Here is a 15,792-nt window from a genome sequence, read left to right as displayed (position 1 = left end):
TGTCTTGCTTACAACACTTCTTCTGATACAGCCAACAATGATGTTAGCTCTTTTTGCAACAGTGGTACACGGTTGACTCATATTTAGCTTGTGATCCACTATGACCCCCAGATCCATTTCCAGAGTACTCTTTCCTAGGCAGTCATTTCCCATTTGTATGTGTACAGTTTATTGTTACTTCCTAAGCACTTGCAAGCCCCTTCCAGCTTGGTATCATTCACAAACATTCTCTATGTCATTATCTAAATCATTGATGAAGATATTGAACAGAACCAGACCCAGAACTGATCCCTGTGATACCCCATTTGATATGCCCCTCCAGCTTGACTGTGAATCACTTAGCCCTGGTCTACACTATGAGTTTAGGTCGAATTTAGCAGTGTGATCTCTCACACCAAACTGGCAGGCCCTCAATATAAGAGGCAAAATGTGACCTTGTACCGAAAGCACATGTACTATGTCATGTTAACAGCTTGGTTCACTGTGAAAGAGTCTACCCATTGTTCTCTAAAATGTGTCTTTTTAAATACTACTCTCCCTTTTTTTCCTCCTGCAGCTGCAAATCTTTCAACACTCCCCCTATCATCTCTGTCCCAGAGGCTAGCGCAGATAAGAAGGTGAAAAAAACACACTCACGATTAAATGTTCTCTGAGCTCATGCAGTCCTCCCGCACTGAAAGACCTCAGCAGAATGCATGGAGGCAAACAATGGCAGAGTGCAGGAAAGCAGAAAATGAAAGCGAGGACAGGAGGGACGAACAAGATGAGAGGTTGCAGGAGCAAGAGGAGAGGTGGCGGCAGCGTGATGAGAGGAGGCAGGATGCAATGCTGAGGCTACTGGGGGATCAAACTGATATGCTCCGGTGTCTGTTGGAGCTGCAGGAAAGGCAGCAGGAGCACAGACCGCTGCTGCAGCCCCTGTGTAAACCACCTACCCTCCTCCCCAAGTTCCATAGCCTCCTCACCCAGATGCCCAAGAACGCGGGGGGGGGGGGCGAGGCTCCAGGCACCCAACCACTCCACCCCAGAGGACTGCCCAAGCAACAGAAGGCTGGCATTCAATAAGTTTTGAAGTGCAGTGTGGCCTTGTCCTTCCCTCCTCCCCTCATCCACCACCCCACCCGATGCTTCCCTCTTCCCCCACCCCTTCCGAGCTACTTTGGCAGTTATCCCCCTATTTGTGTGATGAATTAATAAAGAATGCATGATTTTGAAACAACAATGACTTTATTGCCTCTGCAAGTGGTGATCAAAGGGAGGAGGGCAGCTGGCTTACAGGGAAGTAGAGTGAACCAAGGGGGAGGGTTTTCATCAAGGAGAAACAAACAAAACTGTCACACCGTAGCCTGGCCAGTCATGAAACTGGTTTTCAAAGCTTCTCTGATGCGCACTGCGCCCTGCTGTGCTCTTCTAATTGCCCTGGTGTCTGGCTGCACGTAATCAGCGGCCAGGCGATTTGCCTCAACCTCCCACCCCACTATAAACGTTTCCCCCTTACTCTCACAAGAGATTGTGGAGCACACAGCAACCAGCAATAACAATGGGAATATTGGTTTTGCTTAGGTCTAACTGAGTCAGTAAACTGCACCAGCGCGCTTTTAAACGTCCAAATGCACATTCTACCACCATTCTGCACTTGCTCAGCCTATAGTTGAACAGCTCCTGACTACTGTCTGGGGTGCCTGTGTATGGCTTCATGAGCCATGGCATTAAGGGGTAGGCTGGGTCCCCAAGGATAACTATAGGCATTTCGACATCCCCAACAGTTATTTTCTGGTCTGGGAAGTAATTCCCTTCCTGCAGCTGTTCAAACAGACCGGAGTTCCTGAAGATGCGAGTGTCATGTATCTTTCGCAGCCATCCCATGTTGATGTCGGTGAAACGTCCCTTGGGTGATCCACCAGTGCTTGCAGCACCATTGAAAAGTACCCCTTGCGGTTTATGTGCCAAGGTGGTCCTATCCCAAGATAGGGATATTGGTTCTGTCTATCGCCCCGCCACAGTCAGGAAATCCCATTGCAGCAAAGCCATCCACTATGACCTGCACATTTCCCAGAGTCACTATCCTTGATAGCAGCAGCTAAGTGATTGTGTTGGCTACTTGGATCACAGCAGCCCCCACAGTAGATTTGCCCACTCCAAACTGATTCCCGACTGACCGGTTGCTGTCTGGCATTGCAAGCTTCCACAGGGCTATCGCCACTCACTTGTGAACTGCGAGGGCTGCTCTCATCTTGGTATTCTTGTGCCTCAGGGCAGGGGAAAGCGAGTCACAAAGTTCCATGAAAGTGCCCTTACACGTGTGAAAGTTTCGCAGCCACTGGGAATCGTCCCAGACCTGCAACACTATGCGGTCCCACCAGTCTGTGCTTGTTTCCTGGGCCCAGAATCTGCGTTCCATGGCAGGAGCCTGCCCCATTGCCACCAGGATGTCCAAATTGCCGGGGCCCGTGCTTTGAGAGAAGTCTGTGTCCATATCCTCATCACTCTCGTCACTGCGCTGCCGTCACCTCCTCTCCTGCTTTTGCAGGTTCTGGTTCTGTACATACTGCAGGATAATGCGCGAGGGGTTTACAATGCTCATAACTGCTGCGGTGATCTGAGTGGGCTCCATGCCTGCCGTGGTATGGCGTCTGCAGGAGAGCAGAGTTGCAGCGAAAGCCGCGGCTGACGATGGATGCCACGAGAATAGATATTTATAGAGAACGACGAGAGGACCTGCGAGGTGGATTCATGAAAGCAGGAGAGCAGAGTGGCAGAGGAAGCGGTGGAGCATGACAGTTAGCACTGTGCACATTTCCTGAGGAAGAACACAAGTACCCGGGAGCCCATGAGAGACAACATGGAGAAATTCGCTATCGAGACAAGAGCAGGAGAGCAGAGTGGCAGTGGAAGTGGTCGTTTGATGACGACGGTTTGCAGACCTATTGCACCGTCTGCTGAAAGCAGTATGGTGCCCGCATGGAAAAAAGGCACGAAACGATTGTCTGCCGTTGCTTTCATGGAGGGAGGGGTGACTGACGACATGAACCCAAAACCACCCGCGACAATGTTTTTGCCCCATCAGGCATTAGGAGCTTAAGCCAGAATTCCAATGGGCGACAGAGACTGCGGAAACTGTGGGATAGCTACCCACAGTGCAACGCTCCGTAAGTCAACGCCAGCCACTCCGTTGACTTAATGCGCTTAGTGGGGACATATGTAATCGACTGTATAAATCAATTTCTAAAATCGATAGATTTGTAGTGTAGACATATCCTTATAACTACTCTCTTGGAACAGTTTTCCAACCAGTTCTGCACCCACCTTATAGTAGCTCCATCTAGGTTGTATTTGCCTAGTTTGTGTATGAGAAGGTCATATGAGACAGTATCAGAAGCCATACTAAAGTCATGGTATACCACATCTGCTCCTTCTCCCCTACCCACAAGGCTTGTTTTGACACGATTTGTTCTTGACAAATCCATGCTGACTGTTAGTTATCACCTTATGATCTTCTAGATGTTTGCAAATTGATTGCTTGATTATTTGCTCCATTATCTATCTGGGTACTGAAGTTAAACTGACTGGCCTGTAATTACTGGGTTGTCCCTATTCCCCTTTTTATAGATGGACACTATATTTGCCCTTTTCCAGTCTCCTGGAATCTCTCCCGTCTTCCATGAGTTTGCAAAGATAATTGTGCATAGCTCAGATATCTCCTCAGTCAGCTCCTTGAGTATTCATCAGGCCCTGCTGACGTGAAGACCTCTATCCTTTCACCGTGAAGGCAATCACTGTGGGTGGAACTGAGACACTTTAACAGCCTTGCAAGGGAGTCTGAGTGACCGCTGCACCATGATGTACCTGTTATGTGACTGGATAGAGGAGTTCAGTAACTGGCTGCTTTCTTATTAACTAAGTTCACGTAGGGTATGTCTTCACTGCAAAGTTAACCAGGGTGACAAGGCCCAGGCTGGCCTCGCCCAGCTGTGAGCAGCCACACTCGAGTTACTGTCCGCACTGGGGCAGCACTTGGACAGCTGGGGCCAGACCCATGGTTCTTTGTGCTACAACAAGCTGGGGCACTTTGAGATCCTTTCCCAGAGAACTATGGGATAATTTTTCTGTTATTGTGGAACATGGGTTGAGGGGGATTGTGGGAAGGCATTGGAGGACGATCGGTGGTTCAGCCTGCATCCTCACTGCAAAGTGGGTACATTTCCAGCCCAAGTACAAGCCTCACTCGGGCTTTAGCATCTATCCTGGGATGAACCAGCTAACCTGGGAGTGAAACACCATGCCACTCAGGTGCGGGGCCAGCCTTGGGGCTGGGTGGCCCAGGCGGTGGCCCAAGATGACCCGCCAAAGAGGGCACCATGTGCAGGGTTTGCCTGAGTCCCAGCTGGGTGCCAGCTGGGCTGACGGAGGCAGACAGGCAGGTGAGCAGCAGCGTCTGGAGAGGGCAGCGGGACCCGAGCTGCAGGGAGGCAGCTGGATGGCCAGCCAGGTGACTCCTCCAGAGCAAGGGTGCCCGTCCGCCTCCTGCTCCTGTTCATTCCCCCAACACCGCTTGGGGCCGGGAGTGTCCTGTCTGCTGTGCAGAGTCGGGCGGGGGAGACTGATGTTGGGGTGTTCCCCTCCCCCGACCCGTGTACCTGGTCTCCGCTGAGCTGGGGTGATGGGAGGGGGGGAATTGGTCTGTGCTGCTGTCTCTCTGAGTCCAGAGCAGGACTCAAACTGCAGGCTCCTGACCTGGAGTGGTTTCTTAAAGAGACAGCGCGCTCTCACACTCCTTCAGGCACACACCCCCCCCCCCACACAGTCTCTCTCTCACACACACACACAGAGTCTCTGACACACCCCAATACACACGCTGTCGCTCACACACTCCACCAAGCACCAACACACATTGTCTCTCACAGACACACAATCTCTCACACACTCACTGTCTCGCACCTGTGCACACACACAGTCTATGACACACACAGACACACACTCATGCTCTCTCTCTCTCTCTCTCTCACACACACACACAGCCCACCCAACACACACACCAGAGCTCCCTGCAGCCAGGTCACTTCCCCACCTGGGTAGGGCTGGGAGATACCCAGAGCTGCTGCTCTCTGCCCAGGTGGGGAAAGGGACCTGGCTGCGGGGAGCCCTGATGTTGCTCCTTGTTCCCCACTCCCAGCCCCCTAGGGGGGAATGGAGGAGCAATGGTCTGGGTGGGGGGAGCAAGTAGCAAAGCCAGATACTCCAGTGCATCCAGGTCAGGTTCCCCATGTGGGCGCAGGAGAGGGATGCAGGGATTAGAGGTGCAGGGGGCAGGGGTTAGGGGTTGGGGCACAGGAGGGGAGTGCAGGTCTTAGGGGCAAAGGGAGGCAGTGGAGTGCAGGGGTTAGGGGTGTAGGGAGGGTAGGGAGCCCATGGGGGCCAGGGGCAGCAAAATACAAGTTTGCCCAGGATGCCATTTTCCCTAAGGTCATCCCTGCTCGGGTGAGAGGGTTTTGTGTGTGGGCAGGAGGGGGGATTAGGGGCAACACTTGGGTAAAAACTCAGGGGAAGTGTGCAGAGAAGACAGAGCCTTACGGGCAAATGAGGATCTAAGGAGGCCATGCAGGCAATCATAGAACCCTCGAACCCCAGGGTCAGACGGTCCTGCCAGGGTCACTGAGTCTAACCCCCTGCCAAGGCGCAGGGTTTGTTGTGGCTAAAATCACCTCCTATGATGCACTGAACCCACCTTGTGTGGGGGCGAGGGCTGCAGGGAGAGAATTATCCACTTACTTCCTCGCACTTGGCTCACCCGGCACTCAGACTGGGCAGCTGGGGGAGAATCTCCCCCCTGAAGGATGGTAAGTTACGAAGAGCCTTTGGGCCAATGTGATCGCTGTCAAATGTCAAAAGCAGTGATTCGCTGTGTGGGTTTCCCCCAGCAGCGAATGGGTTAAAACCAACCCAAGGCAATGGAAGGAGAAAGGTACCAGAGGTGAAACTGGAAGCAGCTTTTGAATATGCTCCGCCTTTGGATTTCCACCCGGCAGCACTGACCCCTGCCCATGTCAGGGTCTGAGCTCTGCTCTCCACCCCAAGCAGCCTTACTCTGTGACCAGGGCTAAATGGGAGCCTTTGGGAAAGTTAAATGCCACAGAGAGCATTTTCAAGCACTTACAGTCCGGGGGCGAACTGTGAGTTAAATCCAGCCAAACACAAAACTAGCATTCACAAAATGGGCAAGAATCAGGAAAGCAGAATATTAGATCACTTTCCTGCAAGAGCAGCCCCCCGGGGCAGAAGTGCCATGGAGAATTTGGCTGGGATGGTATGGACCCAAACATAATCCTTGAATGGGATGGGATGAAAACACGCTGGGTGGAGACTTCCTCAGTCTGGGGGATTCAGCCAATGTAGTAACAACTGAAAAAGGTGCCCCCCAGTTGTTTGGTCCCTTGGCTAGGGCACTGAGCCAGGAGAACTGCATTCTGCTCCTGACTCTCCTGTTGGCTTGCTGTGTGCACGTCCCCCTAGCCACTTCCCTGTCATCACAGGGCCATGGGGGTGCATCTCCCTGTGGCACCCACCAGTTAGTCTCCTGAAGACAGAAATGCTTTCACTGAAGTCATTGGGCTCAACGTAGGAGTATTTGGGTGAAGTTTAATGGCCTGTGAGATGCAGGAGGTCAGATTAGATGACCAAACTCTTAGGGGCAAGGGTGGTCTCTTATTCTATGTCTGTACACAGCATCCCATACAACGCGGCTCTGATCTCAGCTGAGGCTACGAGCTGCTACTGCAATGCAAACACTAAAGAATAATAATGCCAGTTTTGCCAATGTTTGTGATTTTCTCATGATATTTAATGTTTTTAAACCCCCAGCTCCTGGAATCTTCCAATTATTTGAGAGACTCAGTTTTTATTTAATAATATATTTCTGGCCCTCGTGGTTGCAGAGAAAAGCATGAAAATCTGCCAGAGCAGTGGAAAGGAACCAGAATGTAAATGAGAATGAGGCCCTAAGTTTACATGGTGCACTGCTGATGAAGACAGAAAAATTCCCTGTCCCAACACCAAGGCTGTTGCAAGCTTCCAGAATCATCCCATTGATATATTGGACATATCGTTGTCACTTTCTACTTAAGGATTTCAAAGCACATAAAAGCATTCATCAATCAACCCTTAAACTTCCCTCTGAGGTACTGGTAGGTAAATATTATTGTTCCTGCAAGATCACTGCAAGGTAGCGCTATTTTGCATGACCTTCCAAATTATTTTTCTTCGTGTGTGAGCAAATGCACAGTCTTAGGAAGACACGTTGCCTTGCCCTTAGTGGTGGTTAAGCAAGGTTCTGTTACAGGTAGTGGTCTTTGGAAGGGGAACCTTGTGAGGAGCAGCACAATTTGCTCTGAGTGGAGTTAATTCTTGAGGCAGATTTGCTGGGCTATTTGGGCAGAGTGCTGGGAACCAAGCAGCACTATTGGACTGAGATGCCTGGAAGAAGAGATTCCCTGCATGCTGTTTGATCACCTACATTCTAAGAGTGTTGGTTGTGTGCACGTAAAGCAAGTTACATTCAGAATACGCCCCGAATGTGCATCACTGATGTCTCCTCCTGAGCAGGTCTCAAAGAGGAGTGACGCTGGGGTCAGATCAGGATGCTGGTGCTGGAGGAATGTTAGTATTATTCTATAATGTATTTTTTTACTGTCACACGCATAAATCTCATACAAAGCTGACTAGCACCACACATATCATCTCCACGGACCGAAGGAGAAAGTGAGGCACAGAGAAATGACAGGACTTGCCCACTGGGGTCACAGAGCATGTGTGTGGCAGCTTCTACTGTTGATCTGCAAGAGTCCAGGGGGTAGCTGCAGAGACCAATGGCATCCTCCATTTTAAAAGTGTGGGCCTGCACTGCAGGGAATACCAGGCTCTGGTTACTGCTGTGCGAGAGCGATTGAATGTTTCAATAACCATAACTTATGTGTTAAATGGGCACTCTGGGTGCCTCACTGAGAAGAGCAGCACAGTCAGGAACGGGGCCTGGATGGCCTGACTCCTACACCTGGTACACCAGGCTTCTTCTCACCATCAAGTCCCCCATGTCATGCCCAGAATTATTCTGCCAGGGAGGGCTGTTCCCTTCAGAACCTGCAAATGCCGCTCCCACCACGACCAGAAGGGACAATGCAGAGCAATTCAAAGCCCACCCCTTCCTCTCGCCCACTTCCTAAAGACTGTACATGCTCCTGAGATGCCAGCAATCCAGCCTAGGTCTCCTGCATGTGGTACAAGAAGCCCCAGCACTCAGCGACCGGGCAAGACTACCACTAATGTTCTTAACGCAGAAGAAAGCACAAAGACTAGTTACGTGATTACACAAGAGAAGGTTTCCGGATTCTTGAATACAAAATACTTGATTTATCAAGTTGTCTAATTAAGAGATCCTGATATATAATATGTGGTGAAAACAGCTGCCTAATGGCACAGACACATCACTTGGAACAAAACCAGTGGACCAGAACCTGTTCGTCACATGCATTCTGGTCTAGCTGAGACATAACGCCAGAGTTTTCCAAGTGCACGTGAAAGGTTTTTCTCTTTCTATCTGCACGATGTGAGGATGCTGAATGCAGAAAAGACATGAAGTTCAGGTTCTGAGACAAACTGACAAAGGCCAGGGATTTCAAAGCCCCGTTAACTCCCTGTCTTTATATACGTTGTCTCTTTTCTCATCCACAACCCAGTGCAGTAGGGATGGAGTGTCACTTCTGGTTTTAGTTGGCCTGTGTTATAATCCTGATGATATTTAAACCTACTATTGTATGTGCAGTTCTGTCTGTGGCTATTTATCTCTCAGAAGCATTTGCAATTCATTAAAAAGACTCATTGTATGTTTTGTCTCCCTGCTAAATCACACTGCTTTACTTTGGCTTTGGGAAAGAATAAATAACCGTTCAAAGGTAGCCCAGGGATGTTTATGACCCCACTGCCTTTCACATGCAGCAACAACACCAAAATAACCCTCCAAAAGAAGAACTCAGATTCTCCTCGAAGTTAAAACCAAGTATTAGACCCGACTGGAAACTGAGCTGAACCGATTCAATGCAGTGTAAAGCAGTGAGTTCTGATGTCATGAACGTGAAGATGTCCCCAGCCAGGAGTCCCGCAAAATGCAGAGCCTTATGTCATGTCAGAGAGGAGTGTATGACTGGTAGGTACAGGCTCAAACACCTCTGTGTACCATCGTTTTTCCTACTAACAAGATGCTGGTGCAGGTGGAGATGGCATGTATGGCTGTCTCGGAATCTGATTTAACAATCCAAGCTAACTGGAGAGACCTGACAAGCCAATGTGGTGTGGCTCAGAGTTAAGGTTGGAAAACATAGCACTGAGTATGAAAATGGTGGAGAATATTTAATTGGCTTTTGAGAAACCACTTCCATGGCCAGCTCCTGATACTGTTCAAGACACGGGGAGTTTTTGCATTGACTTCAGTGGCCTTAGATTAGGGGGCATCCTAAATTAGGCATCATGGTCTAGTGGAGAGGCCGGGAGGCAGGAGACCTGTGGTCCATTCCCAGCTCTGACCTGCTCTGTGTGACTTTAACCAACTCATTTCTCTCTGTGCCTCTGGTTCTGCTCCTATGACTATTTAGAATGTAAGTTCTTTGGGGTAGGGAATACACGGCATCTGCCATAATCTATGCTGGAGCCCCTACATGCTACTGTAATATAAGCAATACGTGCTCAAACGGAAGTCCTTGCCATGCTCTACACACAGCTTCTGTACTGAATTCACCATTTCACTTAGGGCATGATTTTTTACCAGTGTATGTCTACCAGTCCAACCCCGAGTGTGGACGCAGTGATATTGGTATATAGCTTGTTCCCCTTTGTCATGGGAAAATAGCTCATAGAAATTTTTTAACCAGATGTAATGATGTCCTCTCAAACCTGAGCCTCCCTGATGAGCACACCAAGTTTTGGAGAATAGTATTTAGGCAACTTTCAAAGTAAAGAGTAAGAAACAGAAGAGAGAAATCCGCCATTACTCCATTCATACTCTAAGAGATAGAAAACAAGGTTGGTTTGTACCAGCCCATGCCAGCCATGGTGGGGGTTGGCAGAAGAGGCCACTCGTGTCCTGAGCAGTGCTTAATTTGTGCCAGGGCTTGGCAGGGTAGAGCCCTGGCACCTCTGGGCTTGGCAGTTCATAGCCCGAGCACCTCTGGGCATGCTGTGTCAGTTAGGAAAGTAAAATATTGCTGGAACCCCGGCACCCAATCGCTTGAGCCCCAGCACCTCTTTCATTACAAATTAAGCACTGGTCCTGGGTAACAAATTCTTAGCTCCTTTCCATGGGAGAGAAATCCAGGCTGTCTCATTTCTGCTCCAGCTTCTCAAGAGAGAGCAAGAAAATGGCATGTGATATGCATAGCAGAGCAGTGCGTCTGTTAAATCTAAGCGCAAATGAAAATAGAAAAAGATGAAAAAAATCAACTGGGCTTTTGTGTAGTTGGAAGCTCATGTGATTGCATGGAATGGCAGGGACATCAACCGAACCAAGCCTGCAGTACCCAGGAAACGGAGCCTTGATTGTGCAGAGAAAGACGCTGTGGCATGCTTTGGTCCCCTAAGCCATAAGGAAGAAGAGAGTGATTGGCTTACTGGCAGAAATCCAATTTTATGAGGATTTCAGTGGATACAAATTGTTTCCTGGATAAAGGCTAATAACAGCTAATAGGAGCCCCCGCAGATGACATGGCAGTGATTTCCTATTTCTGTTGCCTGTAATCACAACTTCCATCTGTTATTTTCCATCCTCCTAATAAGTATTATGGGCAATTCCATTCACATTTTCACCATCTTATTTCAACAAAGACGTCAATGTTCCTACATTCTATATGGACACACAAAGTGTTGGGTTGTTTTTTTTAAGTTGCTTTGATTCTGGACTAATCTGAAAAGGCGTTTGGCAAGCGTAATTCTATCAAGCTGACTCCTCCACATGGAATCATAGAAATCATGATCAATTTAGCAGTGTTATGAATAATACAGATTTGCTTTTAAAAAGCACTGAAAGGGGAGTTATTTAAAAATTATGAACTGACAAGGCTATGAGTAATAGTGAATCACTCTTTAATATTTTAGGTAACCCACCATGAGGTGAGCTGTGTACTGCTTCAGCTATTACCAGGGCTAAGAAGCCAGCTACAATTTCATTAATGGGAGCTGAGCCATATAAAATTGAATAGCGCAGATTCAAACAATACCAAAGAGCAATAATGGGGTGTGCGTGTGTCTCAGTCTCAAAGCTGCAAGATTGAAAAGAACACCACTAATCTATGGAAAATACAAGAAGAATTATAGATTGAATTTAAAAGTGCAGCTGTAAGGACTATGGTTACTGTTTTGTTAGCAATAAATGATGGCGCAGGCAGGTAAGAGATCTTCACTGTGCACGCATGGCGGCCAGAGTCACATGGAGGGAGGCCTGTGCCTGACTAGCAGCAGCCTGGCCACCCTCCTGCCTTCTTGAACTCCCAACACAGCTTCTATTGCTGAGGCTATGGTGAGCTCCAGACTGGCTCCTACTTCTCCCTGTTCTTTGATGAGATAAAATAAAAGCTTTACTTTCCTGCTCTCTTCCTCCTGCATGGTGATATCGCAACCTGCGTGGAACTTGGAGGGAAGAGCGCAAGTTGCAGGAGGGAAGAATTTGGAGGACGCCCAAATGCAGCACCTCTGAAATAGGTCTCTTCATAAAGAACCACTTTAATTTTACAAGCATGGAGGCCTGTCCTGTTATTACCCAGCACATGGTACATGAAATTAAATGGATGACTTCCGTGCACGGGTCCAGTTCCTGCCTCCACTGGTTCCACTAGATTACTGTCTGCAAAGCCCAGGTGTCCGGCTGGGGGCTTCAGGCTGCATGCCGTGGGTCACACTGCTAATTGCTCTGCCTGCAGCTTCTTACAGACAAATCCCTGCTCCCACATTTCGTTAGCAATAAGTGATGCAACTGGCAGACAGAGTTGTAGAAAAGAGATCTTTACGGAGCATGCAGAGAGGCAGTGTTGCAGAAGCCATAGGTCATGGCTTTGTTTGTGGGCTATCTTGCATCCAGGTCTGTTATGGAATAAAGGACTCAAAATGGGACTTTTAAACTGGGGGGAAACATAAAATGCCTTCTACAGGATCAAAAAAGCTATAGCTGAAGAGCTCTTATAGAGCTGTTAGCTCATCCCATGAGGTCAGGGGAGTCTCTAAGAAAAGGCTGAAGGTGTGTTAAATCAAAACTGCCCTTGATCTGACATGATACACATCAGTAAACCATGGAGCTTTCTGGAGATGTTCACTACACTTCCTGCTTCGTTTTCTCCCTTTCAGAGCTTTGTGCTGCACCTGCAGTGCAATCCAGCCCCAAAAGCCAGCCTATCCACCCCAGAAGGATCATCTTCCTCTGGCCTCCAGCCCACTGAGCTCTGAGGTTGCTCCTTCGCCCTGCAGCACAGTAGAGAAAAGACGCTGTGGCAAGAGGAAAGTGGACATGGTCAGGATACCCCTTTGCTAAACCCACTACAGCTGTGGTGTTGGCCCCTGGATGATATTAGTGGTCAGCGTAGGTCAGAGGATCCCTTGGGCTGGTAGAGGAACCAGATGAGAACTGGGCAAAATTCTGCAGATGAATATTCAGTTAAACTGAAACTAGTTGCAGATTTGCCCCATTAGTTTTGACTTGGAGAAAGTGTGCTAGCATGGAAAAATGACCCCTCCCCGTTTTATAACCGTTAGCCCAGAGGTTAGGACACTGGCCTTGTATGGAGGAGACCCCGGTGTGAAGCCGCACAGCAGGCCAGGGACTTGCACTCAGATTTCCCCTCTCCCGGGAAATTAGCTGAACCACCAGGTTATTCCGGGGTCGGTTGCTCTTGATCCTGCCTATTGAAGGTGTTCTACTTTGTATAAATACTTAAATATATTGGGCCAAAAAGGGAGACTCGGGTCTTGTCTGCACTGGAAATGCTCCAGAAGCATCGTGGCAGGGCTGTAGCTGTTCCCTGCAGCACTGCCGTGTGGACGGGAGTTCTCCCACCAGCACAGATAATCCAGCTCCCTGATTGATGTAGCTGGGTTGACTTAACTTTTTAGCGTGCACCAGACAAAACTCTATGACTTGGTGCTTAAGGCTCTCACCTAGGCGGTGTGGATTCAGATCCTCTCTCTGCTTGATTCAGAGGAGGAAATTGAATCCATACTGTTAGGGGGCTTATTCCTTCACCCACTTACTTCCCTGGTCCTTCTCGCATGAACAGAGAGCAACAATATCCGAAGTCCAAAGGTGCAAACAATTCGATGTTTATTGGGGTGAACTTCCAGCAAGCATGATTCCAGTTTCCTTCCTTAGTGTCCCCCTTCCCAGCTCTGACACCACAGAGCCTTACACCTGAGTCCTTGTTCCCATTCCTGCCCTTAGCCAAACATGATTCCAATTTCCTTACCCCCGTTCCCTGTTCCCATTTCCCCCTTTAGCAAAACATGATTCCAATTTCCCCACCCCCATTCCCTGTTCCCATTTCCCCCCCACACACCACCCACACACTTCCTGATTGACTGCAGACTATATAGTAAAACTTGAGTTCTGCTTAGCTATACCTTAACCAATCATTTTCCTGAAATTTAACTAACCAATCCTAACATATTGGTACATGATTATGTAACCAATTATATCCCACCACCTTAATTAGTTTACACCCAGCAAAATTAATTATACAGCAGACAGGAACAATCACAGAACCAGACAGAGATTATACAGACAAACAATGGGGAAATGGGGACTACAGTGATAGAACAACACAGAAATGAGGATTTCACATCCCAGCTATTGATAAGTGAGTACTTGCCAGACAGGATGCTATCAAACGAAATTTCCTTTTACATTTTCTAGGCACTTCCCTTTCTCTGGAGGCGATAGGCACTATCAGGACAGGATTGTGTTCCTAACAGCCCAATAGCACCTTATTTCAATGTGACTAGTTGGGAATGTGAGGAGGTGACCAGTCGCTTCCCAGCTTATGGCTGCCTCTGCTGCTTAGCCAAAGGCCTTAGCCTAAGAACAGGGCCTCAGACTGTCACAGTAAGAGAAGGACCTTACACCGGTAGACAGTGATTTTGATTCTTTCTTTTATACCTCTAGAACTAGCCAAGTGCTAAGAATACACCTACATTCTTAGAGTACAGGCCTTTACAGACAGGCCTGAATATCTATATCCTAACACATACCTCCTCCCTTCCAGGTGAGTGCCCGACTCACCGGGCCATACAGTCACTCTCACTCTCTTTTTTAACAGGGAGGGTAATTAACCACTGGAACCATTTACCAAGGCTGGTGGATTCTCCATCACTGACAATGTTTAAATCTAGATGGGAGGATTTTCTAACAGATCTGCTCTACAAATTATTTCAGGGCAGGTCTCTGTCCTGTGCTATAGACAGGGTCATACTATATGATCCCTTCTGGCCTTGGAATCTATGAATCTATAAAGGGCCAGGAGTGCTCTTGTCCAGGAGTGCATGAGGTACTGTAGCAAAGGTGTGCCGAGATCAGCCGTGGTGTCACACCCCAGTCTGCAGGGGTGGGATTCCTCTCTTGAAAGCAAGCAGACCTTTGAGTGGGCATAGCTTGTTGTTTCCTGTCTGAGAACTGGGCAACAGTCAGCCAAACATCATCGGTTGGTGCACTCCAAGCAGACTTGCCAGTAATGGCACCCCGTAGAAGGTCTGGTGGAGCTCCGTGGGGTAGCACATGCAGCCTGGAGGTTAGTGTATAATTCAAGCAGCCACTAATATGAGTGGCCAAATTCAGCTTCATGTCAACAAGGGCCAGGGCCAGGGCAGATGTATGAAGGGCCAAAGCGTCTGCTCCCCGGAGGCTCCCGACAGTTTTTGTATCAGGGTGGTACAGGAAGAGATCTTCATTTTCAGGTGTTCCAGATGAGGCTGGTATGACAGACATGGCCATTGCCTGCAATATCCTGGACAAACCTGATTGAAATATTAAACCTTATTGACTTAAGCTTGAGTATGTTAGGAGTTTATTGTGTTACAAATGCAAAGGTTTATGTATTATTGTGGGAGTGTATGTAACGTCTCTAGGAGGGGGATATGACTAATGTAAAACGCTGAAATGTGAGCTTCCAAGGGCTATTTTTAAAAAATGGGCCAGATAAGGAACTTTTGGGATAAATAAAGTTAAGGGGGTTCCCCTGAAATACCTGGGGAATGCAAATTTCCAACCTCTGGACCCAACCTTTTGAAGCTACCTTGAGGAGAACCCCATTGTATGATTGTTTATCTACTTATGGTCTCTACGGCTCAAAGACTCAAACAGTGCAAAGGAGAAAAATCACAGATTCAGGAGGGTGCCAGTTCTGAGCTGACAGCTGTTATGAACTTGTGACCACAGAAAACTCCTTTGATGGGGATTGAAGGACTGTTCTCCCACCACAGCCCTTATTGAAGTCAGGGGGTGATCTCTGGTGAGCTTATTAGTATGTGCATAAGTTTTTGTTGTTTTTAATGTGTCTTCTCTGTAATGCTTTTGCCTTCAGAATAGATTAGACAGAGCTTGCTTAGATAGAGCTGTGCAGTAATTTAACTATAGCAATCATGCTGTTAACAGCCTCTGAGGAGAAAGCAAAGCAGGCCTGCTTAGGCCATCTGACTGGCTGGGGAATTACAGTGCAGGCAGGAAATGGTGCAGCCTGAAAATACCCCCGGGGATGGGGAGAGGAGAGAGAAAGA

The sequence above is a fragment of the Eretmochelys imbricata genome, chromosome 4 (assembly GCF_965152235.1).
Source record: "Eretmochelys imbricata isolate rEreImb1 chromosome 4, rEreImb1.hap1, whole genome shotgun sequence".
NCBI classification, from domain to species: domain Eukaryota; kingdom Metazoa; phylum Chordata; order Testudines; family Cheloniidae; genus Eretmochelys; species Eretmochelys imbricata.
Note: the sequence above shows the minus strand (reverse complement) of the source record.